At 41.0% G+C, this 25,006-nt stretch overlaps 1 protein-coding gene and 1 pseudogene across 3 annotated transcripts in view; one reads left to right on the top strand and one right to left on the bottom strand.

Annotated features, from left to right (window-relative positions):
- hdac7a (histone deacetylase 7a) overlaps positions 1-25,006 on the bottom strand; it is a 118,540-nt gene that overhangs the window by 66,457 nt on the left and 27,077 nt on the right. The window lies entirely within an intron of this gene.
- On the top strand, positions 758-20,381 carry LOC123975014 (annotated as a pseudogene).

Genomic DNA, 25,006 nt, shown 5'->3' with positions numbered 1-25,006 from the left:
AAACAAGTAATTAAAGTGTAAAGTAATCAAAGCATGTGTTTGTGTTAAAAAAATAAAAATATATTAAAAACTAAAATAAAACAAATAAATAAAACAGTAAGCATGTGTGTGTGTGTTTGTGTGTGTGTTAAAAAAACCCAACATATATTTAACTATACACTCTGTGTGCTGTACAAAGTCAACAACCAACTGAGCAGAGCACTTGTCTTGTCACAAGTCTAAATATAACTACAAAGCCTTCTTCTGACTTGACTATACTGTGTGCGAGAGTATGACTAAATCACACTACACCTTTTAGAGGCAACAGCTACTTTTAGTAAATAAAGATGTCTCCCAGCCTCATAGATACCTGGCTGTTAGTACAGTTAGTAAAGGCTGATGCAAATTAAGGCCCTTTGAGGTTAGTGAAACTCCTAAGCTCATAAGAGTTGAAGAGTTGAGAATTGTTTTCTCTGGACCCCTGCCAAATCTGACCAGTGATAACATGTATAGCCGCATGTCGTCATTCCGCCGCTGGTTGTCGAGGTGGTGTCCAGCAAACGATGTGGGCTTTGTAGATCATTGGCAGACTTTCTGAGGAAGACCTGGTCTGATTCGGAGAGACGGCATCCATCCCACTTGGGAAGGAGCAGCTCTTATTTCTAGAAATCTGGCCAAGTTTATTAGTGGACCAAATCCATGACAACCCAGAGTTGAGACCAGGAGGCAGAGTCGCAGTCTAACACACTTCTCAGCTTCAGTACTGCGTTTATCTCTGTTAGATTCCATTGGTTTCTCTCAGAGTGTTCATGAACCGACTCACTGTTTTAACCACACCCTCGACCTTGTTCTGGTATATGGTATTGAAATTGAACATTTAATAGTGTTCCCACAGAATCCCTCTTTATCGGACCATTGTTTGATACCTTTTGAGTTTGTATTGCTGAACTACACGCCATTGGGCAAAATTTTTTATACAAGATGTCTGTCTGATAGTGCTGTAGCTAAATTTAAGGATGCGATTCCATTAGCTCAAAATTCATTATCAGATCACAAAGTAACGGAGGACTCCTATGCTAATTTTAGTCCCTCCCAAATCGATCATCTTGTTGATAGTGCTGCAGGCGCGCTGCGAATGACACTCAACTCTGTACCCCTCTAAAAAAGAAAATAATAAAACAAAGACGGTTAGCTCCATGGTATAATACTGAAATTCACAAATTAAAGCAAGTATCGCAGAAACTTGAGGGGAATTGGCGTTCCACCAAACTGGAAAATTCTCGTTTAATTTGGCAAGATAGTCTTCAAACTTATAGGAAGGCCCTCCGTAATGCCACAGCAGCGTACTACTCGTCATTAATAGAGGAAAATAGGAACAACCCCAGGTTTCTTTTCAGCACTGTAGCCAGGCTGACAGAGAGTCACAGCTCTATTGAGCCAAGTATTCCCATAGCTCTCAGTAGTTACGACTTCATGAGCTTCTTTAATAAAATTCTAACTATTAGAACCAAAATTCACCAAGACCTGCCCTCAACTGGCACCGACTTATCTCTAAACTCAGGAACCTTAGAAACAGCTGTAAAACCAGATATATGTTTAGACTGCTTTGCTTCCCTCAATCTTTACCAACTAACTTCAATAATTTCTTCATCTAAACCTGATGGTTTAGATGAAGAAATTATTGAAGTTGATACCTGCCTCTTAGACCCCATCCCGACTAGGCTGCTTGAAGAAGTTTTACCCTTAGTCAGCACTTCTATATTAGAAATGATCAATCTATCTTTATCAACAGGCTATGTACCACAGTACTTTAAAGTGGCTGTAATTAAACCTCTTATGAAAAAGCCCAACCTTGATCCAGATGTTTTAGCCAACTATAGACCTATATCTAACCTTCCATTTCTCTCTAAGATCCTGAAGAAAGCAGTTGCTAAACAGCTGTGTGACTTTCTACATAGCAATAGTTTATTTGAGGATTTTCAGTCAGGATTTAGAGTTTATCATAGCACAGAGACAGCACTGGTGAAAATTACTAATGACCTCCTAATTGCATCAGACAAAGGACTTCTCTCTGTATTGGTTTTACTAGTTCTTAGTGCTGCATTTGATACCATTGACCATCAGATCCTATTACAGAGACTGGAACATTTCATTGGCATTAAAGGAACCGCTGTAAGCTGTTTAAGTCCTATTTATCAGAGTGATTTCAGTTTATACATGTTAACGAAGAATCCTCCATGCACGCCAAAGTTAGTCATGGAGTTCCACAAGGATCTGTGCTCGGACCAATCCTCTTCACTTTATATATGCTTCCTTTAGGCAATATTATCAGGAAACACTCCATAAACTTCCATTGTTATGCAGATGATACTCAGTTATATCTATCGATCAAGCCAGATGAAACTAATCAGTTAGCTAAACTTCAAATGTGCCTTCAGGATGTTAAAACCTTGATGACCTGTAATTTTCTAATGTTCAACTCAGATAAAACTGAAGCACCTCCATGATGCATTATCTAAAGATATAGTTTCCCTTGATGGCATCGCCCTGGCCTCCAGCACCACTGTGAGGAATCTTGGAGTTATCTTTGATCAGGACATGTCGTTTAAGTCTCACATTAAGCAAATTTCAAGGACTGCCTTTATTCACCTATGTAATATTGCGAAAATCAGGAACATCCTGTCTAAAAATTATGCAGGAAAAACTAGTCCATGCATTTGTTACTTCTAGGCTGGATTACTACAGTTTCTTATCAGGCTGCTTGAAAAAGTCCATTAAGACTCTTCAGCTGATCCAGAATGCTGCAGCATGTGTTCTGACAGGAACCAGGAAAAGAGATCACATTTGTCCTGTTTTAGCTTCTCTGCATTAGCTTCCAGTAAAATCCAGTAGAATAGAATTTAAAATCATTCTTCTTACCTACAAAGCTCTTAATGGTCAGGCACCATCTTATCTTAAAGAGCTCATAGTACCTTACTATCCCACCAGAGCACTGCGCTCCCAGAATGCAGGGTTACTTGTGGTTCCTAGAGTCTCCAAAAGTAGACTGGGAGCCAGAGCGTTCAGCTATCAAGCACCTCTCCTGTGGAAGGTTCCAGTTTGGGTTCAGGAGGCAGACACCATCTCCACATTTAAGAGTAGGCTTAAGACTTTCCTCTTCGATAAAGCTTATAGTTAGGGCTGGCTCAGGTGAGTCCTGAACCATCCCTTAGTTATGCTGCTATAGGCCTAGACTGCTGGGGGATTTCCTATGATGCACTGAGCTCCTCTCTCCTCTACTTTCTCTCCCTCTGTATGCAACCTCATCCCATTATTGCATGTTACTAACACAACTTCTCCCCTTTCCGGTAGTCTTGTGCTTTCTCGTCCCTCTCCTCTCTCCTCCTATCACTTCCTGCAGGTATTTCTGGCTCTGGAGCTGTGGAGTCTGGATCTGTGGTTGCGAGTCACCTGCTGCCCCCGTGTTCCTGCTCGACACCCTCTGCTACAATTATTGTTACTAGTCCTATTTTTATTATTGTAATTATAATCATTAACATTACAATTATTATCATAAACATTACTGTATTTATCTGTACCATTTTTCATTTAGTCTATAGCAACATCACCTTTACTGTCTGTACCTCTGTGTGTATATTGTGTAGGCTGCCTCTCTCTTTCTCTCTGTTCCTCTCTCTCTCGCTCTCTCTCTCCCCTTCACCCCCAACCGGTCGAGGCAGATGGCCGCCCACCCTGAGCCATGGTTCTGCTCGAGGTTTCTGCCTCTTAAAAGGAAGTTTTTCCTTGCCTCTGTCGCCTAGTGCTTGCTCTTGGTGGGAATTGTTGGGCTTCTGTAAATAACATCTCAGAGTACGGTCTAGACCTGCTCTTTTATGAAAAGCGATGTGAGGTAACTGTTGTTGTGATTTGGCGCTATATAAATAATATTGAATTGAACTGAATAGATGTTTGAAGGGAGAAAAATCTGAGACAAGAGTCAGAGAGGAATAGCTCATCAAAAAAAGAGACAAACAAAATAAAGAGGGATAAAGATTTAATATGGAGTTGGAGTCAGAGAAAAGGTGTGAACAGGAGGACTGACAGGACCACATCAAAGTATTTGGGAAAGTCATGGGACTCCATCTTTATCACTTTTGTCATCCCTTTCTCCTCAATAATGTGCGTTTGTGTGTGTGCTTGTATATGTCTTGTAATAGTATAAGTTGCAACAGCAAGCTGACACTTTCTTATCTCTTTGTTACGCCCCTGCAGTAAAATGGTGCATGTGTGATTTGTTTCCTATTAATTCAAAAATGATTGCACATTCTTAGAACACTTTACAAATCAGTGTGAGAATTACTGATTACTGATACGTAGGGTCAAAGCTGTAGGTTCAAGTCTGGCTCTTCTTAAGCAAGTGAATATGCCTGATAATTTACGAAATAAAGTTAACACGTACATTAAAAAAAGGTTTTAGCGAATATGTTTCTGTTTTCTGAATAAATATTCATATTCAGAGTATTGACATGAGGTTTTATATTATTTTTGTCTCAAAACTAAAACTAGTTTTTTTGTCACTTTCTAGAAAATTATCTAACAAAAGAAAAAACTACTAATTTCCCAATTGCTTGTTTTTCCGACCAAGACCAAGTCTAAAATAGAGCCCTGCAGTTCAGCCCCAACCCAATGGGGCCCGATGAGTTTACATCCCTGGGGCTGGGCTTCGAGGCAATTTCCACGTCATAGCTCACACACCTGCACTGGGTTGCACCAGCTATGTGTAAGTTCAAACTTAGCCTAGTTTGAATTTAATTTCTAACTTAAGTCGGGGTTTACGTGCTACTAACGTTTTAAGGGTGGCACCAGCTGAAAAAAAAACATAAGTTACAACTTAAATCTTACACCTAGTCCTTAATAGGTGTAAAGTCCTCCATAAAATAGTCAAGTGGCTGTCATGGCGCATCGTTTTGAAAGGTGGGGTGACTGGGATCAGGAGGAGCAAATTATACCGGGCACTTCTGCGTAACCGAGCACACACAGCCTGGATGGAAGCTCATTTCGGTTAATGAAGCAAAATGCAGATCACAGACTAGTTAAGTTATGAAGGTATGAATTGAAAATGTAGCGAAATTAAGAGTAGATTACTAGCCCAAAGAAAATACTGGATTAAAGAGTAAAAATCTAAATAATAAAGGAACGTGAAAAGGCAATGACTTATTATTTATTTATTTTGCAAATTTGCGTTACTTGTAAAAAGTTACTACCCACCCTGCTGCAGGCGCCCTCACTGCTGTCTTCAGGTAGGCTGTAATAACAGCAGCACAGAAGAAAAGTCTGTAATATTCAGGCACTTAGCTGCCTCCAGCAAACTCGTATTTTTTCTCCCTTAACTTTTCAGCATCTCCTTTGCGTTGTGTCGGATGTTTTCTATAGGCCTAACTTACACGATTTTTGTCCGTGTTTCAACCGTTTAATTATGTCTGATGTGGAGTGATTGATTGACTAGCCACTCATAGTAAACCTTCTCACCTAGCCAAGTCCAAAATTGCTGGAGAAAAGTGGGGGAAGGGAACAAAACATTGATTTTGAAATATGAGGGGGATAATGGCTCCTACAATATATATAAGTTATAATGTTACAATTTCATCTCAATATACTTTACTGTTCGTTACAGGCCCCGTTAAATTACGTCTATGTTGTAGTTAATGGTTTTACCACTTGATGTCACTGTGAGACTAGCTGTAGATAAAGGTTTCATAGTTATCACCTAATCATAATTATTTGTCCTTGTATATGTACCTTTTTGCCATTTTTAGCCGTTAGCCTCTTCAGTATTGCAAAACGTTGAAAGAGAGAGAGACAAACAGATGACAAAACCATAATAAACTCTGTTAAGAATAGTGCTGTTCACTGATTGGCCATGGGATGTGTAAACGTCATTTTCTGCGACACTGTTTTGATAAGTATGGACTTATTTATGGACGCCAGAGTAGCTAAGATGCACCTTACGTCTCGGTGGAGCAACCAAACATCAACACAGTCTCAAACTAACTAGCTTCAATGTATTGTTTAGTGTGGACTTTGCACAGAAACTTAAGGTAGAACTTAGGTTTGCGGGATGGCAAACTTTTCTTCTGTATGCATTGCAGCATTTTGGCCGATATTCTTTCCGTGATTATGGGATCTCTGTGTAACAGCAGCTGTGCTGGCTGCAGCTGTTTTTGTTTGGGATTGGACTTTGGGATTGGCCATGATGTTCTCTGGTGAAGCCTTGATTTTTGATGCATAACATAGATGTAATGTAAGACAACCTGCATGTATGTATGTATAGCCTGTTTTTCTGCACACCGTTGTGAGCAGCAGGAGCAGCAGCCTGTCTCAGCTTGTCAAAAATGCGTTTTTTACTAGTGATAATAAATACTTTGACAACTAACATTGTAATATGCCTGAAGTGTTTTTATATCTTTGGATTATATTGTAGGCAAGTCAAGTGTCGATTTGAGAGGCTTAATTCAGTGTTAACTCAATGTCGGCCGCTGGCTACTTGGTCATCACTTAACCCTAACCCTAACCTGTCACGAAATATAGGCTAACCACTGCCATTTAAAACAAAACTCAACTGTTTTATTGGCTTCAACAGTAAGCTGTGTTATGGGGAGGAGGAAGGGTTGGGCTCAGAATTCTGATAAACTGTCAGACAGGGGCCAGGACCTGAGTGTCTCGGGCCAGGGCCATGCTAGAGCCTAGATTTGACACCCATGCAGGGATCCAAACCCAAAGATATTTGGGTTTTAGACTGGAGCCCTAGAATAATTAGGAATAATTTGGAATGCGGTGTAAAATTAAAAATGCCGATGGCATTGTTCCAAGAGGCTTTTTGATACATCTAGACATGATACATATGCCAACAAAATGTTCCGTGGGGCCTGCTTTGTTGAAGGTCACTTCCTGTTGCCAGCAGGTGGCGCTATGACTATGGGTGAATGTTGGCATGTCCATGTGTTCAGGGCAGGAATTTTATTAAATGTGTAAAATTTTGTAGAGATTTGATCACATACACCGTGTTCCAAATTAATTAGGTGTTTTATATTTAGTTTTTCAATCAAACTCATGGATGGTATTGTGTCTACGGGCTCTTTGGATTACTGAAACCAATCTCAGACACCTGTGATAATTAGTTTGCCAGGTGAGCCCAATTAAAAGAAAACTACTTAAGAAGGATGTTCAACATTATTAAGCAGGCCACAGGTTTCAAGCAATATGGGAATGAAAAAGGATCTCTCTGCTGCAGAAAAGCATCAAATTGCAATTCCTTGGACAAGGTATGAAAACATTAGATATTTCACGAACACTTAATTGTGATCATCGTACTGTAAAGAGATTTGTGGCTGATTCAGAGCACAGATGGGTTTGTGCAGATTAAGGCATAATGAGGAAGGTTATTACCAGACAAATTCATCGGATTAAGATAGCAGCTGCTTAACTGCCTTTACAAAGCAGCATAAAGGTATTTGAAGCTGCTGGTGCCTCTGGAGTCCCGCAAACCTCAAGGTGTAGGATAATCCAGAGGCTTGCAGTTGTGCATAAACCAAACTATTCGGCCACCCCTAACCAATGCTCACAAGCAGAAACAGTTGCAGTCGGCCAAGAAATACATGAAGACTACTTTTCAGAATCAGAATCAGTATCAGAAGGAGCTTTATTGACAAGTAGTGTTTTACACATACAAGGAATTTGCTTTGGTGTTAAGGTGCTACACGCAGACAGACATACAGCTGACATAAATAGATGTAGAAATATATAAATATGTAATAAACAAATGCAAGTTTTACAAGAATACAGAAGAATAGAGAAAAATAATCCAACTGACAATATAAAAAAATAAAAATAACAATGGAACAACAACAATTTACAAATAACAAATTAACAACAATATGTGCAATGTGCCAGGTTCGTGCATGATATGACATGAAGTGATATTTACATGTGCCAAGACGACGTATTATTTGAAGGGGGGGAGTCAGTGGGGGGCCCGGGCCTTGGTCATGAGGCTAGCTGCAGACGGGTAGAAGCTGTTTTTGTGGCGAGAAGTTGGTCCTGATGGAAAGCAGCCTCTTGCCTCAGAGTCCTGGAGGCGTGCAGGTCGTGAAGTGACGGAAGATTGCAGCCAATCACCTTCTCTGCAAAGTGAATGATGCAGCCTGCCCTTGTCCCTGGCAGTGGCAGCAGCGTACCAGATGGTGATGGAGGAGGTGAGGATGGACTCAGTGATGGCAGTGTAGAAGTGTACCATCGTGGGGCAGGCTGAACTTCTTCAGCTGCCGCAGGAAGTACATCCTCTGCTGGGCCTTCTTGGTGAGGGAGGTGATGTTCAGCTTCCACTTTAAGTCCTGGGAGATCATGGTGCCCAGGAAGCAGAAGGAGTCCACAGTGGTGACGGCGGAGTCACTCAGGATGATGGGGGAGGGTGGGGCTGGGCTCTTCTGAAGTGCATGACCATCTCCACTGTCTTCAGAGAGTTGAGCTCCAGACTGTTCTGGCCACACCAGGTCACCAAATGGTCAATCTCCCACCTGTAGGCAGACTCCTCCCCACCAGAGATGAGCCCAATGAGAGTGGTGTCGTCCGCAAACTTCAGGAGCTTGATAGACTGGTGACTGGAGGTGCAGGTGTTGGTATACAGGGAGAAGAGTAGAGGGGAAAGAACGCAGCCTTGAGGGGAACCGGTGCTGATGTACCTGGAGTCAGAGACATGTTTTCCCATTTTGACCTGCTGCTTCCAGTCCGTCAGGAAGTCTGTGATCCACCTGCAGGTGGAGTCAGGCACGTTCATCTGGGAGAGCTTGCCCTGCAGCAGGGCTGGGATGATGGTGTTGAAAGCAGAGCTGAAATACACAAACAGGATCCTGGTGTAGGTTCCTGGGGAGTCCAGGTGCTGGAGGATGTAGTGAAGGGCCATGTTTACTGCATCATCTACAGACCTGTTAGCTCTGTAGGCGAACTGCAGGGGGTCCAGGAGTGGGTCTGTGATGGATTTAAGGTGGGACAACACAAGGCGCTCAAAAGACTTCAACCACAAAGGTCAGGGCGACGGGTCTGTAGTCGTTTAGTCCCAGGCTGGCACATGGCATGACTCCAGTGAGGTGTTAAAAATGTCTGTAAACACCGGAGACAGCTGATCAGCACAGTGCTTCAGGGTGGATGGGGAGACAGAGTCTGGCCCCGCTGCTTTTCGAGGTTTCTGCCTCCTGAACAGTCTGTTGACTTCCCTCTCTAGAATGGTAAGAGAGGGGGAGGAGGTGGGGGATGAGATGGTGGACTGTGGCTGATCAGTGGTGTGACGGGGGGTGGTGTCAGGTCTGTCCCATTGTCTTTCACCGCAACAGTAAACTGGTTCAACTCGTTGGCAAGACGTGAGTCATTCATGGAGTGGGGGGATTTAGGTTTCTAGCTGGTGATCTGTCTGAATCCTCCAGACAGAAGCAGAGAACCAGAGAACTGATGTTGTAGTCTCTCTGCATACAGCTGTTTAGCATCTCGCACAGCCTTGCTAAACCTGTATTTTGACTCCTTAAACCTGGCCTGGTCTCCACTCCTAAACGCCTCTTCCTTTTCCAACCTCAGCTGTCTGAGCTTAGCTGGGAACCAGGGTTTGTCAATGTTATAACTCACCCCGGTGCGTGTTAGAATGCAGCTGTCCTCACAGAAGCTGATGTAGGACGTCACAGCCTCTGTAAACTCCCTGAAAACATCCCAGTCAGTGCAGTCCAAGATCCTCAACAGCTTCACTGATCCATTTCTTTGATGTCCATACTACAGGTTTAAAGAGTTTTAATTTCTGTCTGTAAGCAGGAATCAGGTGGACCATGACATTTTCAAACAGTCTTGTTTACTGATGAGTGCTGTGCAACCCTGGATGGTCCAGATAGATGGAGTAGTGGATGGGTGGTGGCCAACATGTCCCAATAAGGCTGCAACATCAGCAAGGAGGTGGCGGAGTCATGTTTTGGGCCGGAATAATGGGGAGGGAGCTGGTAGGCCCCTTAAGGTTCCTGAAGGTGTGAAAATGACCTCGGGAAAGTATATAGAGTTTCTGACTAACCACTTTTTTCCATGGTACAAAAAGAAAAACCGTGCCTTCTGTAGAAAAATCATCTTCATGCATGACAATGCACCATCTCATCCTGCAAAGAATACCTCTGTGTTATTGGCTTCTATGGGCATAAAAGGAGAGAAACTCATGATGTGGCCCCCATCCTCCCCAGACCTCAACCCTGTTGAGAACCTTTCGAGCATCCTCAAGCAAAAATCTATGAGGGTGGGAGGCAGTCAAAACAGCAGCTCTGTGAGGCTATTCTGACATCCTGCAAAGAAATTCAAGCAGAAACTCTCCAGAAACTCAAGTTCATTGGATGCAAGAATTGTGAATGTGATATCAAAGAAGGGGTCCTATATTAACATGTAACTAGCCCTGTTAATATGTGTTTGATAGAAATAGCTTTTGATTTCAGTAAATATGGCCTTCTAATGCTGCAAGTTCAATAAATGACCATTTTCAGTTCTTTACAACCTATAAAATGTTTTGCAACTCTGTTGTGCATAATAATTTGGAACAATGAATTTTGAATTTTTTATTTTTGAAAAAATAAAACAAACCATTGGGTGGTTTGTTCAATGAAATTCAAGTTATGCCCTAACGGCTGATGACTTAAAAATTATACTGACTGTCATTTGCATTGACTACTTAGGAAAATCAGTGTAAAATATCATTTGCATAATAATTTGGAATGCTGTGTAAAATGACCATTAAACCAATATTTTTTTCGGGTGTGCAGTAAGACACAAGCTACTTAAGCCATTGCCTTGCTGATGGTGGATCTTGAGATTTCCAGTTAGTTAGAATGCATTTTCTCGCTGCAGTGCTAGCCAGTAGAATAAAATACTTCTTGTAAGAGTTCACAGTAACAGAACTCGAGTCCTCCAATATCAACAGTTTTGGGTCCTGGTCAATTTGAGATCCTATTATCTCTGAGGTTAATGCAGTACTATGCTTCCAAAATGTTTCTATAACTGGGTAGCTCCAAAGAATATGAAGAAGATCACCTCGTCATTTTACATCTCTGAAACATGGGCGATTTGTTGGTGTCAATTTTATGTAATCTGAGTGGATTGTAATATGTTCTGTGGAGTATGTTGAATTGAATTTACCTATTATTCGTGGTGACAAACACAGCCTGTGCCTGCTCGAGAAGATGATTCCAGTTCTTCTCACTATAAGCACAGCCTAGATCTGTTTCCAATTTTTCTTTTATTGAAGTTTTTCCATCTGGTAAATTGTCATTAATGATAGCATATATACAGGATGTCCTTCCTCTAGTTGTTGTACATAAATAACCTACTGTAAAAAAGTTTCAAAAGTCGTTTCTTTTGCGACATGTGGGAAAGTGTCTTTGGAGTTTTCTTTAACCCACTGTCTAATTTGGAGGAATTTGAAAAAAATGTGTGTGGGAAGATTGAATTTTTTCAGACAGTTGTTGGAAGTTAGTAAATGTATCATTAATGTATAAATCCTCAACTGTGTGAATTTGCTTGCCCTTCCATCTTTGTAGTATTGTGTCAGCAATATGGTTTGAAAGATTGAGGTTGCCCCATAAAGAGGTCTTCCTAAGAAATGAGACCTTTAGATCTAAAAGTGAATGAGATTCTTGCCAAGCATGAAATGTGTTCAGTATTATAGAGTTATTTGTGAGTGAGGCTAAACATTTTTTGAGCCTATAAAAGGAACTACATTTAAAGTAGTTGTCTTCATCTCAAATTGTTCTATTGAGAGCGATCTCACCTCACTTTTTCTCTTTCCAGTTTAGCTTGTGCCTCTCTATTTTCTTTGACCTTCTGAGCGCTGAATGATAGAATGTGGCCTCTCATATATGCCTTAAGGGCTTCCCAAACGTTAGCATGTGAAGAGGAGTTTTTGAGAGAAATATTTCTATATTAGTGGTCATGTATGAAATTCAGGGTCTTTTAGCATGTAATTTCTATGAAGGTTGTGGAGTATTAATCATGCAAGTAAATTTTAAGGCATTGTGATCTGAATGGTTAGCAGCTAGATATGAGCAATCTTTTACTGTGGGCATCATATCCCGTGGAAGTAGGAACATGTCGATTCTGGAGTATGTATTATGTGTACCTGAATAAAAAGAGAAATCCCTATGGTTTGGATTAAGGGATCGCCAATCATCAATTATACCCATGTCCTTCAAACCTGAGTTTAGCACTGTAGCTGCATTTGATAGTGAGGCTGATTTGGGTGATGAGTGATCTAGTAGAGGGTTTAAAACCAAATTAAAGTCTCCACCCACTATACAGTGACCCTTCACCGTAGCAAGTTTCAAAATCAGATTGTTTATGAATATTGGGTTGTCGAAGTTAGGGCCATATAAATTCACCCGGGTTACCCTGTTCATCAAACACTCAACAAGTAGAAATTTATCTTTTCAACTGAATTTAATTTAAAATTCACTTTCTTATTAATAAGTAAAACTACTCCTCTTGCTTTTGAAGAAAAGAAGGAACAGAGGACAGTACCAACCCAGTCTCTACGTAGTTTCAAATGCTCAGAATCAGTCAGATGACTCTCTTGAATAAAGGCTATATCTACATTATGTCTCTTTAAATATGTAAGTTTTTTTTTTCCTTTTAATTGGAGAATTGACCCCTCTAACATTCTATTAAATGCATGTCAATTGGCCCATAATATTAGTTCAATAAGTGAATCTCCCAGCAGGATATAGGCCCATATCACATAAGACATCTTCGTAGGTGTCTGGAGGAGTTCCTGCTTGCAGTTTAAAAGTAGTGAAACCGTAGTGGTAAGATTCAACCTAGATCAGAAGGTGGTGTTGATATCGACTTTGTGTATGCAAAAACTTCAATAAGAGATCATGCAAAGTCCACAGAAAGATAAACTAAAAATCTGCTGATTAAAACCCCAATAACAAAACAACATTAGGTAGGTAACTTTCTTAAGTAGCAATGGTGGCCTGGCAAGTGCTGAAAAATAGTTGGCCACAAACAGTATACAGGAACATTTTAACTACAGTATTAAGGAGGTTTGGATGAGAGCTCGATAAGTGAAGGCAAAAGGCATGGTCAAATATGAATGTAATCCCATTTTACCATTGATGTACAGAATACAATATCAGACTACATTACTAAATCATCTAACAAAAAGTCACATGTGGTCCAACCCCACAATTCTGCAGCCATAAGTGCTCAGCCATAGACTGATATTTATGGGGAATGCAGCAGTGGGTCAACAGTCACACCACCAATCAGTCCAAGTTAACATTGAAGGAAACAAAATAAGTGTGACATCGCATGATCAGAGTCTCCCCCTCTCTCTTTTTGGGACCTTATTTGTATTAGCCTACCGTTTCAGGTGACTATTTAGTTAACTATTTTATTAACTTTCACTTGTTATTTTTAGGCTACTCACTTAGGTCTTTCAGGAACCTTTGTGCTTCTGCTGGACTAGAGAAAAACTTGAGTGCTCCCTCGTGCCTGATGCGAAGCTGTGCAGGGTAAAGCAGAGCCTATTCAACCTCTTTCTCTCGTAGCATCCTCTTCACGCCCAAGAAACCGTCTCTCTTGCGCTGTAGTCTGGATAAAATGATATCTGCTTGTTCTCATATGTTATCTCTGCTTTGCTTCTGGCGAGCCGGATGACTTTCTCTTTGGCTACATTCAGACTGCAGGCCAATGTGACCCAAATCCGATTTTCTTGCCCATTTGTGACTCAGATCTGATATTTTTATGACAGTGTGAACAGGCCAAGTCACATGGAATCCGATCTTTTCCAGTTCGGAATTGGGCCACTTCCATATGTGGTCCAAATCCGATACAGATCGGATCTTTTTAAATGCGACCTCAGTCTGGACACTCAGTTCGCATTTGATGCGACTTTGACGTCAATGTAGAGCCGCTGTTCTGCTGCAGACGGAGCCGCGCTGAATAAAAAAGCTCCACAAAAAGCCATAATTAAACATGTGGCTCTCTTCCTTCTCTACCTCGCTATCATCTGCTCACAAATTCCTTTTCTTATACCTAAAATTCACCGGACCGGGGCTCTCTTCTGAGTTAAGGCCCATTTATACTCCTGCGTAGGGTCTACGTGCATTTATACTTGTGCGTAGGTGTGTCTGTCATTCTGCAATTACACCCCCAAACACTAGTCGGCAGTAGCGCTGCAGCGTCCACTGTGTTGACTCTTGCCGGCCGAGCAGGCTAACTTCCGGTTTAGCCCTTCGCTAACGTAAATGGGGGTAAAATTGTTTACGTGCGGCTGGTGTAGCCTTTTGAAATGTTACCGAGCGAATGGATCACATTCTGATAGCGAAACGAGTCATTTCGCTCGGGTTGCGACGGTCAAATATATTGATTCACTGTGTTACAGCCACCGTTTTGGCTGTAAAAGTTACTTCAAAGCGCTGGGTACTTCCGGTCGGCTCGGAGGCATTGCGAGGCTACCCAGCCGACCAATCACAGTGCTTACGGTCCGCGTCAACTCAACGTGTAGTTACATTTTTGAGGAGGTGCACATCAGCGGCGTAGCCTCTGAGTAGCCCCGTAGCCTACGCCGTCGATTCGATGCAGAAGTATAAATTACCCTTTACGTGCATGCTACGTGTCCAAGCGGGCACAGTGTGGAGAGAGTGAGAGAGAGAGAGAGAGAGAGAGAGAGACGGAGTGAGTTGTGGGGCAGTAGAGTTCCAGCACCAGAAACCGTAAAGAAAAGAACAGAAAGTTGTGAACACTTGTCATAATTCGGAAGAAATGTGACCCGTGAGAGGACAATGAAAAACGGGAGTCCCCCGCGTGCTAACCGGAGCTATACTGCTCCTTGTTTACTTCTGTAGCCTGTAACAGCGTGTGACATCATGTTATTCTTCTGCACATGCGGGTCACTTTAAGGTCACTTTCACTACAGTTCACACTGGAGTCTGATGTGGGCCACATTTAAACTATAATGTGAACTGTCAAACAAAAAAAATCGGATCTGGGAAAAAAATCGGAATTGAGCATTAAGGCCTGCAGTCTGAACGTAGCCTTTGTCTCTGAAGTTCAGGAATTTGGCAAGGATTGTCCACAGTCTCTCAGAGATTTTTCCAAGGCGGTGTGCCCTCTCAAAAGTAACGAGTGATGTAAAGTCGTCTTCACCTAGTAGTTGTGGTATGAACCGCTCCAGAAAACCCACCATATTACAGCCTTCTGATCTTTCTTGTACATTCAGTATTCTAATATTTGATCTTCTGCTGCGATTTTCCAAATAATCAGTTTTGTCTTTGAGAGGAGCTATGAGTTTCTCCATCTCGTCAACATGGTCGCGTGTGTCTTTTATGTAGTCCTCGTTTGCGCCCACACATGCCTCCATCTCCTGTGCTTGTTCCTACAGCGTGGACTCTATTTTTGTAGTTTGAATGTCGGCCGTTTTCTTGTCAGTATGTTTGGTCAGTACCTCTTTAGTTTCCTGAATGGCCTCCAGGAGTTTATTGAGGGACGCATCTGCTTCTTTTTGCCCCTTCGCCATGTTTGCTCTCGGAGCAGCTTGTGAGCAAGTTGAGGTCGGAAGTGCGGTTTTACTTCGGTTTTTATGTCAAATTGTAGCTTGCCATGCAAACATGTAACAACTGTTTCAGTCTTTTGCTAGCATCTAGAGGTTGTGGACAAATAAAGCAGGATAAAAGCAGTTGCCTGGGCCTACCACCAAGAGCTCATGAACACACGTTCACACTGCTTGGCTGCATCCCGGAACTCCTGAGGTTTCCTTTGTTAAAGTCACATAGAAGAATAACTAAGGAGTCCGGGAATGTCCGCTCTGAATCTGGTCGGCCAGCGTGCGCAGTGCGTTGTAAACGTTGGCCTGCGTTGGAATGTAAACACAGAGCAGAAAGTAGCTAGCAAACTCGCGGGGAGAGTAAAAATTTTTTTAAATCCGCTTGTATTGTTCCCCTTATGTTTATGAGTTCTTCTCTGGTGAAAGGGCTCCGGGTATCACAGCAGAATGCGAAGTTAACAAACATAAACAAAACAAACAGAGCACACCAAAATACCACCGCTCCCCTGAGCGGTGCCATCTTGAGAAGCTCTGATAAAAAGCCATTTACTCTCACCCTCTGAGACCTACAACTTAAAAAATCTAGCCCACAAAGTTAACATCAAGATTAAAATGAATAAGCAATTTCTTGGCCAAAAGATGTGGCTGGATAGTATTGAATGCAGATAAAAAAATCCAAAAATAAATGCCTGGCATGTGTGCCAGGACTTTCTAGATGTCTGTACAGGAAGTTGGGTAATGTGATTGAGGCATCCTCTAATCCCATCCTAGCTCCAACAGTTCCCCTTTGAACAACCTTTCAAATGACTTTATGACCAGTGATTCCCCTGAAACAAGACACAGTAACACATAGGCCAATGCCAGAGGCCTCCTGCAATCAATCAATCAGTGTTCTTATTTACATTAAAGAACTGAACGTATTTCAGGTCATTGTCTGTATGGAAATCACAACTAACATACGTGAGGGAAAGGATAAGTATGTAGTATGATAGGTGTAGAGATGTAAGCATGGATTTGCACATCATGGGTATATGTGCATTTGTGAGTGTATTCGTGTGTGCGTGTGTGTATGTATGTACAGTAACAGAGGAAGGTTCATGCATAATGCAGCATGGTCCAGTTCCTAACTCCTCACTGAGTTTCAATAAACATATAGGCCTGCTGTCTGTTAGGTCAGCAGTCTCTCTCTCACTCACTCACTCACTCACACTCACACACACACAGAACATTTCTTGTATGGTGTTGCTGCTGTTAAAGCAAGTGTTGTAGCAAAAGCAGCAAAAGAAGAGTATCACATAATGAGTGAGATAGAGAAGAATAATTTAATTAACAAACAAAATCTATCTCTCTTTCTAACCCCACCCCCCACCCCCTCGACTCCACGTTGGACTTATGTGATTTGATTATCAGATTTTGATACAACAGGTTTTACTTTATATTCACAAAATTTAAATGTCCACAGAAACAAGAAATTGCGCAGGTATATGCTGACACATCTCGTAAGCAATAAATAAGACACATACCCGTGTTTGTCTTGTAAATATCTGGCTTTGTGGAAACCCCAGCAGCACTTCTGCTTCAGCCAGCTCACAGCAGGATCTATAATTAGACAGAGAGCTACACTCCCCTTCAGTCAGTCATTTTTTACTGTCGGCCACATCCTCTTTTCTTTAACTCCTTCTCTTTCTTTTCCTCTCTCTAGCTTTGTCTCTATTTGTTGATGCTGCTTAAACTCTTGATTTCATCATTTCATTCACACAGTACAAGCACCTTGTGTGAGACCAAATGGGCATTTTTGAGGGTATCTGCAGACTCCATACAAATAAGGCTTTTTAAAGAGTTTAAACTTGTTTTAAATGTTGCCTACAATTCAATTTAAGACAGAATGAATGCAAACTTAAGAGACAATGTAGTTTAAATAAAACTCAAACTCTAAATGTGCAGAGCAAGAAAAATATAAGCCAAAAATGAATGAAAACAACATGATTTCAACTTCTCTTTTACCACAAATTGATGATGTATGTTAGCTCTTGCCAGTGCAGGTTCTTTACAATCCATCCCATAAACAATAGGGATTGTAACCATGGTAATGGGGGAGGTCAGGCTGACAGGAAGTTGAGTCTATAAAAACACAACAATAAGAGAACCAGGGTGGCTTCCTGTTTAAGAGCTGAGTTTAGACTTCCATTTCCTCCCCTCTCCTCCCTCTGCTGTTGTTGTGACGCTGCTGCCACAGTGCCCTTGAGCCCTATGGCAGTAAAGTGCCCCACTGGAATACATGCTCAGACATTCAACCTAAAACAGTCATGGTTTCTCTGACATCCCTCGCCCCCACCTCACACACATTCACACAAACTCCAAATCACTGTTCCCATTCCTCTCAAGCTGGGACATCCATTAACAACTCAGATTAATGTCTAACAGTCATGGCAACACACTAATGTACTGAACACACAATCTCTCACAAACACACCCATTACAGGAACATGGAAAACTACTAAGTAAACTATTGACAATCCAGTTAAATAGTGTTTCATCTCTTTCAATTGTTTGTGAAACTTAATAGGGCTGAAAAAATCTTGTATTATTTGAGTAAATTTGAACCAAGAGTGTATAACTTTGATATACTTTGAGGAACTTAAGGCATTCAGTTTGTGAGTGAAACAACTTGTAAAACAGAGATGCCAAGAACATTGCCGTTGTAATGTAATTTAATTTATTTTTTACACACTATTAAAGGAATAGCACATAATTTTGGAACATATGACATGAGAAGATTGTTACCACTCTTGTGTCTGTATGCTAAATATGAAGCTACAGCCAGAAGATGGTTGGTTTAGCCTAGCATAAAGACTGAAAATAGGAGGAAAAAGCTAGCCGGGCTCTGTTAAATAAATTGCCTACCAGCACCTCTAAAGGTAACTAATTGACACGTTATATCTCATATTGTTTAAGCTCTACAAAAAGAGTGTAACAACAACTTGGACTATTTCTTGACTGGGCACTGACTTCCTGAGTCTTGTTGTCGTCACCATGAGGTTGACAAGTAACCCGATGAAACCCCAGGAAATCACTGTGCCTGGTCAAGACAAAGTCCGTCTCTTTAAACTCAAACTACTTTGCTTTACTCTTTTGACCTTTGGACAGACCTTCAGATGTTCTAGTCTCCGCTAACTCTCAGCAAGAAAGAGAATCTGTTTCCCAGAATATCAAACTATTACATAATAGTGTTGTCACGATACTGGAATTTCTAACTTCGGTACAATACCATGAAAAATATCAAAATTCCATACCATTTTAGATACCAAAATTGAAAAATTGATTGAAAAATTACACAACATTGATTGAATTACTGAAGTTACTTACTAAATTATCTAATCAACTTATCTTAGTAAATAAAGTTATTAGTACTGTGTGTTAAGCAGAACAGCATCAGTTAATTCACTTCTGACCTTCCGTCAACGTATTTTCCTATCAACTGAAACTCTGCAGTCACTGTGAGTGACAGGAGCCAGGCTATGTGGATGCTGCAGCGGTGTGTGTGTCAATACGCTGTTGGAGGGAGAGAAGAGAAGCGCATTTTCAGGATCGATACTGTGGAAAATGAGTATTAAAACCGTTTAAAATATTCAGAATCGATATGTATCAAAACACCATCCCATAATAATGTTAAGTGTTCAGTGTTTTGGATTTTTCCCCCCGGACGACACTGTGTTACTGTTACAACCGTAAAACAATGTTTTGCCAAATAAATGTTCTATTCTCAATACTGTAAATGTAAATCTGTTTCAACATTGCATTGGTGTTTACAGTATACTTCTCAACAGATTTCTTTCACTCTAGAACATTTTATGGAAATGTACACATAAGCCTATGAAAGACAAAAGAGCTTTCGATTTAGAACAACAGTGTGTAAATTATATATTCAAAAATGTACTATTATGAAAAAAGTGTTTGCCATCTGATGCAAGTGCTTCATTTTGGGATGTGTTTATGGTAGTAGATATGAGGCATTTTGCATTTTGTGTGAGCAGCTCGCGGAATTATGTGTAGAGTTTTGAAAAAAGGAGAGACAGTTTTGAAAACATGTGTAAGCAGTTGTAAAAAACTGTAAACATATGAATTCATGCTTTGTCAGGTCTGTCAGCAAGACCAAACAATGTCTAAAAATTTTCTGAATGGAGTTCGGATCAATCAGGGCTATGCTATGCTAACTTGTTTACGGTAAAGTACAACGATAGCTGGAATAAATTTACAGACACATTTTCTGAACTCACCAGGTAGTTCAACTTCCTCGCTTTCTTTTCTCCAAACAATGTCCAGTTTTGTAGTACTAGTCCAACAGAGTTCTGGGTGGCAACCGACACTAACAACAACATTGGAACCGGATGTACACAGAAGTTCGCTGCCGTGAAGTTCCAGTGAAGATAAATCAACGTTGTAATACCAAAAAATAAAGAAAAAAGCTAATTTAATAAAATCAGTTTACTCGAAGCTCCTCTCACGAGTAACTGGCGTAGTTGTCAGAGCATAATCCAGTCCGACTACAGGTGTGTATTTGTCCAAAAGCTGCATATCTGTCTTCGGCTTTTCCCCGAAGCTTAGTAGCTCTCTGTTGGTTCTCACGTGTTCTTGAGTCCCTGGACTCCCCCAGCACAACTCTCTGCTGTTCTCCCTCAGGGCGGGGCATGGCTGTCCCCGGGACATGTGGTCTTGGGCCCTTTGCTACTGGGGTTCTTGCCTGCCTGTTGCTGGGGTTGGTGCCGTGCTGTTGTGGCGTCCCACTGTCACTAACAACTACATTCTGTGACAGGCTTATGCACACATACACACACACACACACACTCACAGACACCTACACATTCACCCACACATAGACACACACACACACACACACACATAGACACACACACAAAATTTAGGTTGTCCATGGTAGAACTATTCTTTGTGCTTTTCATTAAGTTATTTATTTAATTAAACATATTTATATATATTACATATATTTATTTCGCTTGACTGTTTCTCCTTTTCATTCTCCCTCAGTTGTTTTCTTATGTCAGCTGATTATTGCATCCCCGTTCTCTTTCAGGTATTGCAGATGTCCTTTCTCTGTGGTGTCTGTACACCCAATCCTCATTTCTGCCCACATGTCCGGCCCAGTGACAAATAAATACATAATTAAATAAATAATAAAACAGACAAAGGAGTATATTAAAACTCTCTTGTTAAAGTAAAATCTGTCTTGCACAACATTGTCTCCAGCTCCTCACACTGCATACCAGGCTGCTGGGCAGGACAGGTTAAAAAATAAATAAATAAATAAATAAATAAAGGAATTGTAAAACTCATTACTTGCTGTGAACTAAAGCATTTACTCTGGAAAGTTTAGTTTAGTTAGTTTAGTTTAGACTAGAGCAACAATTCTGAATAATTGTACTGAAATACGTTGATTGATGATGACTGTTGTTTATAACAATTTCTGTTTAGTTAGCACAAAACACGTTCATCAGCATAAAAGTGATTAATACTCGAATAGAGTAAAAGTTGAAGGAACTAGGGTGTATTCACAAAATAATCTACAGAGTTGCTAAATCAGCCTTGTGCAACACAGGATCTCTATGAATAGTCTGGTACTGACAGTTAGGATCACATGCTCTTTACTCTTTGAGCTCTCTTTGTTGCTCTCTCATCATACCTCAGTCCCTTGAGAATACCAACTAAACCATGTGTGTTACACAGAATATCAAACAACAAAATACCAAGTACAATGGAATGCTTGATCTGATTCTTCAGTCATTCTTAAATCAGATATTTGTTGTTGTATTTAAAACATACTTTCGTTAATTGTATTCATAATGAAGTTTAGGTAGTTTTGGTAAAGGAAAAGCAAAGGTATTTGTAGACAATAACTATCAAATAAAGTATTAAAAAGGTATAATTGTGGAGTCGGTACCTAAGTTTATGTTTCAGGTTCTATACTTTATCATGACACCCAGTCTTTCATTTAGTCTCTAATCACTCCCCTTCTTTTAGTTTAATTAAGTTGATTTCAATCTACTTTATTACAGTTCATGAAAAAGTCATTCTAAACTACATACACTGAACAAAATTATAAACGCAACACTTTTGTTTTTGCCCCCATTCATCGTGAGCTGAACTCACAGATCTAAGACATTCTCTATGTACACAAAAGGCCTATTTCTCTCAAATATTGTTCACAAATCTGTCAAAATCTGTGTTAGTGGGCACTTCTCCTTTGCCGAGATAATCCATCCACCTCACAGGTGTGGCATATCAAGATGGCTGATCAGACAGCATGGGTATTGCACAGGTATGCCTTAGGCTGGCCACAATAAAAGGCCACTCGAAAATTCCCTCTGACACACTTCACCTCATTTCATTCCTCCTCATATCTCTCTTTCTTTGTCATTTTGGATCTCTATCTCTCCACCTATTGCTCTCATTGTCATTCACTCATTCCTTCTCCAACTTATCTTCCTCTTCTTCTCGCTTAATCATTCTGTCTCCTATCTCTTTTTCTCCCTCCTTCATCCTAAAGAATCCACAGCTGTCTCTCCCATTCAGAACCTCTTGTCTTCTCATAGCAGTTAGCCAGACTGTGGTTTGTGTGTGTGTGGGTGTGTGTGTGTGGGATTGTTGGCCTGTCTGCCCATTACTGTCGCCTAATAATTTCTATACTTACGTCTTTCTCCGTTGATGCATATTTAAGTGTTTAAGTGTAAATTATAGTATGTGTTTATTTATGTTAATTTAGAACATGATCAATCAGCATGACAGCACACAATGATCATCACTAAAAATATTACTCCGCTATTTCCATGGCAACATTGTAACTGCCAGAGCTGGTGTAAATTCAAGTGGGATAATGAGTTTGTTTTACGTACTGTATAAAACAAGGAAAACTAATTGATGATTAATTTATTAATTTAAGATTAACTTAATTTATGATTAAGATCAAGTTTCAGTCAATCAAGTACAGCTGCAAAAACATGGCTAAGAGTCTATAGCCATGTAAGAGGCTTTGAGAGGATGTAATTGGTAGGCTACTTGGTGCTTTAAGCTAAATGCGTCAGCTTGCTGTCTAATGTGTACCTTGTTCTGTTGTACATTCTGGTCTACTAAGAATACAGTACATGGTTTGTGAGTGCAGAAGCTAGTATCTTAATCTTCAGCTAGCATCTTTTTTCATGTTGTAAATTTAGTGTATTGTTGACATCTAGGAAATGTTGGGGATAAGAAAAATGCACTAATTAAAATGAAATAGACCAATAAATGCAATGGAGGACAGTCTTTATGGATGGGATGGAATGGAAGACATTCAACTTGGGATTTTAGTAGGCAAACATTGTCCAGATGTTTGCCTACTAAAATCCCAAGCAAACATCTGGACAATGTTTGCTTTAAGATTCCACCAGATCTACATGTAAATAATACAACCATTTACATGGACGTAATCACAGAATTTGACTATAAAAGTGTATCAAACACTGGAATCTTACAAAAATATGGATGCAATTTATATATCGGGGTTATTCATTATAAAAGTTTTTCCCCACAGCACTTAAGCCAAATGAACAGAAAAACTATGCTACTATGTTTTAGTGTCATTTACAGGTGCGGCTTTTCTCATCGGCTCTCTATGTCAGAATTTTAGCGAGGGCGGGGCTCAGCGGCTCCTCTGCTACACACACACACGGACACAAACATATAGACACACACACGCTTTGTGGCTGTGTTTGCGGAGTTATTGTCTACGAACACTACCAGGGGGAGCAGCCAGGGGGCAAAAGCGCTTCGGTAGCCGGTCTGAAGACTGCTGTACCGCTGTAATCAACGTAAATTAGGCATAGTTTGTAAATTCTTGTTGACTTAATAATGTACTGTCATTTCAGAGTTGGATCTGTTTGTTTGTGTTTCATTTTGCATATTAATATAACAAATGCACGACCGCGCTGCAGGTCAGCGACACTGGGTGTAATGTTGTTAAAGTCAGCTGCTAGCAAGGAATAACGAGGGAGAGAAGCGTTCTTTCCACAGCTGTAAGTACTTGTAAGTCATTAGGCCTAGCTATGTCACACTCAGAGATGCAAAGAACATGGTATTAAACGTTGTGAGACCAGCAAAAAAGCTTATAACCGCAAACAATTTTGTATTGAAGTATCTGCTAAGAAACGTGAAACATCGCCTGTAGAAAGAAACTCCGGCAGCTACTGCCTGTTATGCATCCACTCGGCTGGACAGAGTGGCGTTAATCAACGTTTTGCATTTTGTAAAAGCACTTAAGACTTCTCTTATAAACTTATGTGTAAAACAGTAACGTAAAAGTCGAGACGTTGCTTGATTTTTTTTAAATCTCAGACAGTGGCGTTAAAAAACATTTTCGTTAAAATCATACTCACGGATGCTCTTATGAATACGCGATAAAAATATAATGTCGTAAACTCTGTCCTTTCTGTTTGAAGTTCTGCAATACAGCTCTAAGTGCAAAATGAGGAAACCCTCCCTCATCCAGCAAAAACACCTTCTGGCTATCGTTCTCATCAACCCGATCTCATCTCACGCGTTACATATACACACTTCGGAAAAACCGTGGCTATTGTATGCAAAACGGCGATTTTGCCTTGTTATGATACGCTGCAGTTTGCTATAGCATTGCAACACAAAGGAGGCTAACCCTACCTGCTAGCACATTAGCCGGTCGACATGCATATATTTACTGACTTATACTGGTTTAGGCACTAACTTCTGTGATGGCTAAGGTTAGGGTAAGTTGCCTCGGGGGGCTATCAACTCCTTAAACACAAACATCACCATAGCTAGCTAGCTAGTTAGTGACCGGAAGCGCTACTAGCATTTCCGGTCATCCCAGGGTGTCATATACAGGAGTCAGCAGGTGAGGCTGGGGAACATCACATCCAGCACCCGGACTATTAGCACTGGAGCCCCCCAGGGGTGTGTGCTCTCCCCACTGCTCTTCTCCCTCTACACCAACGACTGCACCTCAAGAGACCCATCTGTCAAACTCCTGAAGTTTGCTGACGACACAACGGTCATCGGCCTCATCCGGGACGGTGATGTGTCAGCCTTACAGATATCCGGTTGATCAGCTGGCTCTCTGGTGCGGTCAGAACAACCTGGAGCTTAACACGCTCAAAACTGTGGAGATGATTGTGGACTTCAGGAGGAACCCCCCACTCTGCCCCCCATCACCATACTCAACAGCCCTGTGTCTGCTGTGGAATCCTTCATGTTTCTGGGATCCTCTATTTCCCAGGAATTGAAGTGGGAGCCCAACACGGACACCATCATCAAGAAGGCCCAACAGGGGATGTACTTCCTGCGCCAGCTCAAGAAGCTCAACCTGCCTAAGGAGCTGCTGATGCACTTTTACATAGCTATCATCCAGTCTGTCCT

The sequence above is a fragment of the Micropterus dolomieu genome, linkage group LG08 (genome assembly GCF_021292245.1).
Source record: "Micropterus dolomieu isolate WLL.071019.BEF.003 ecotype Adirondacks linkage group LG08, ASM2129224v1, whole genome shotgun sequence".
Lineage (NCBI taxonomy): Eukaryota > Metazoa > Chordata > Actinopteri > Centrarchiformes > Centrarchidae > Micropterus > Micropterus dolomieu.
This window is presented reverse-complemented; position numbering and strand designations above follow the sequence as displayed.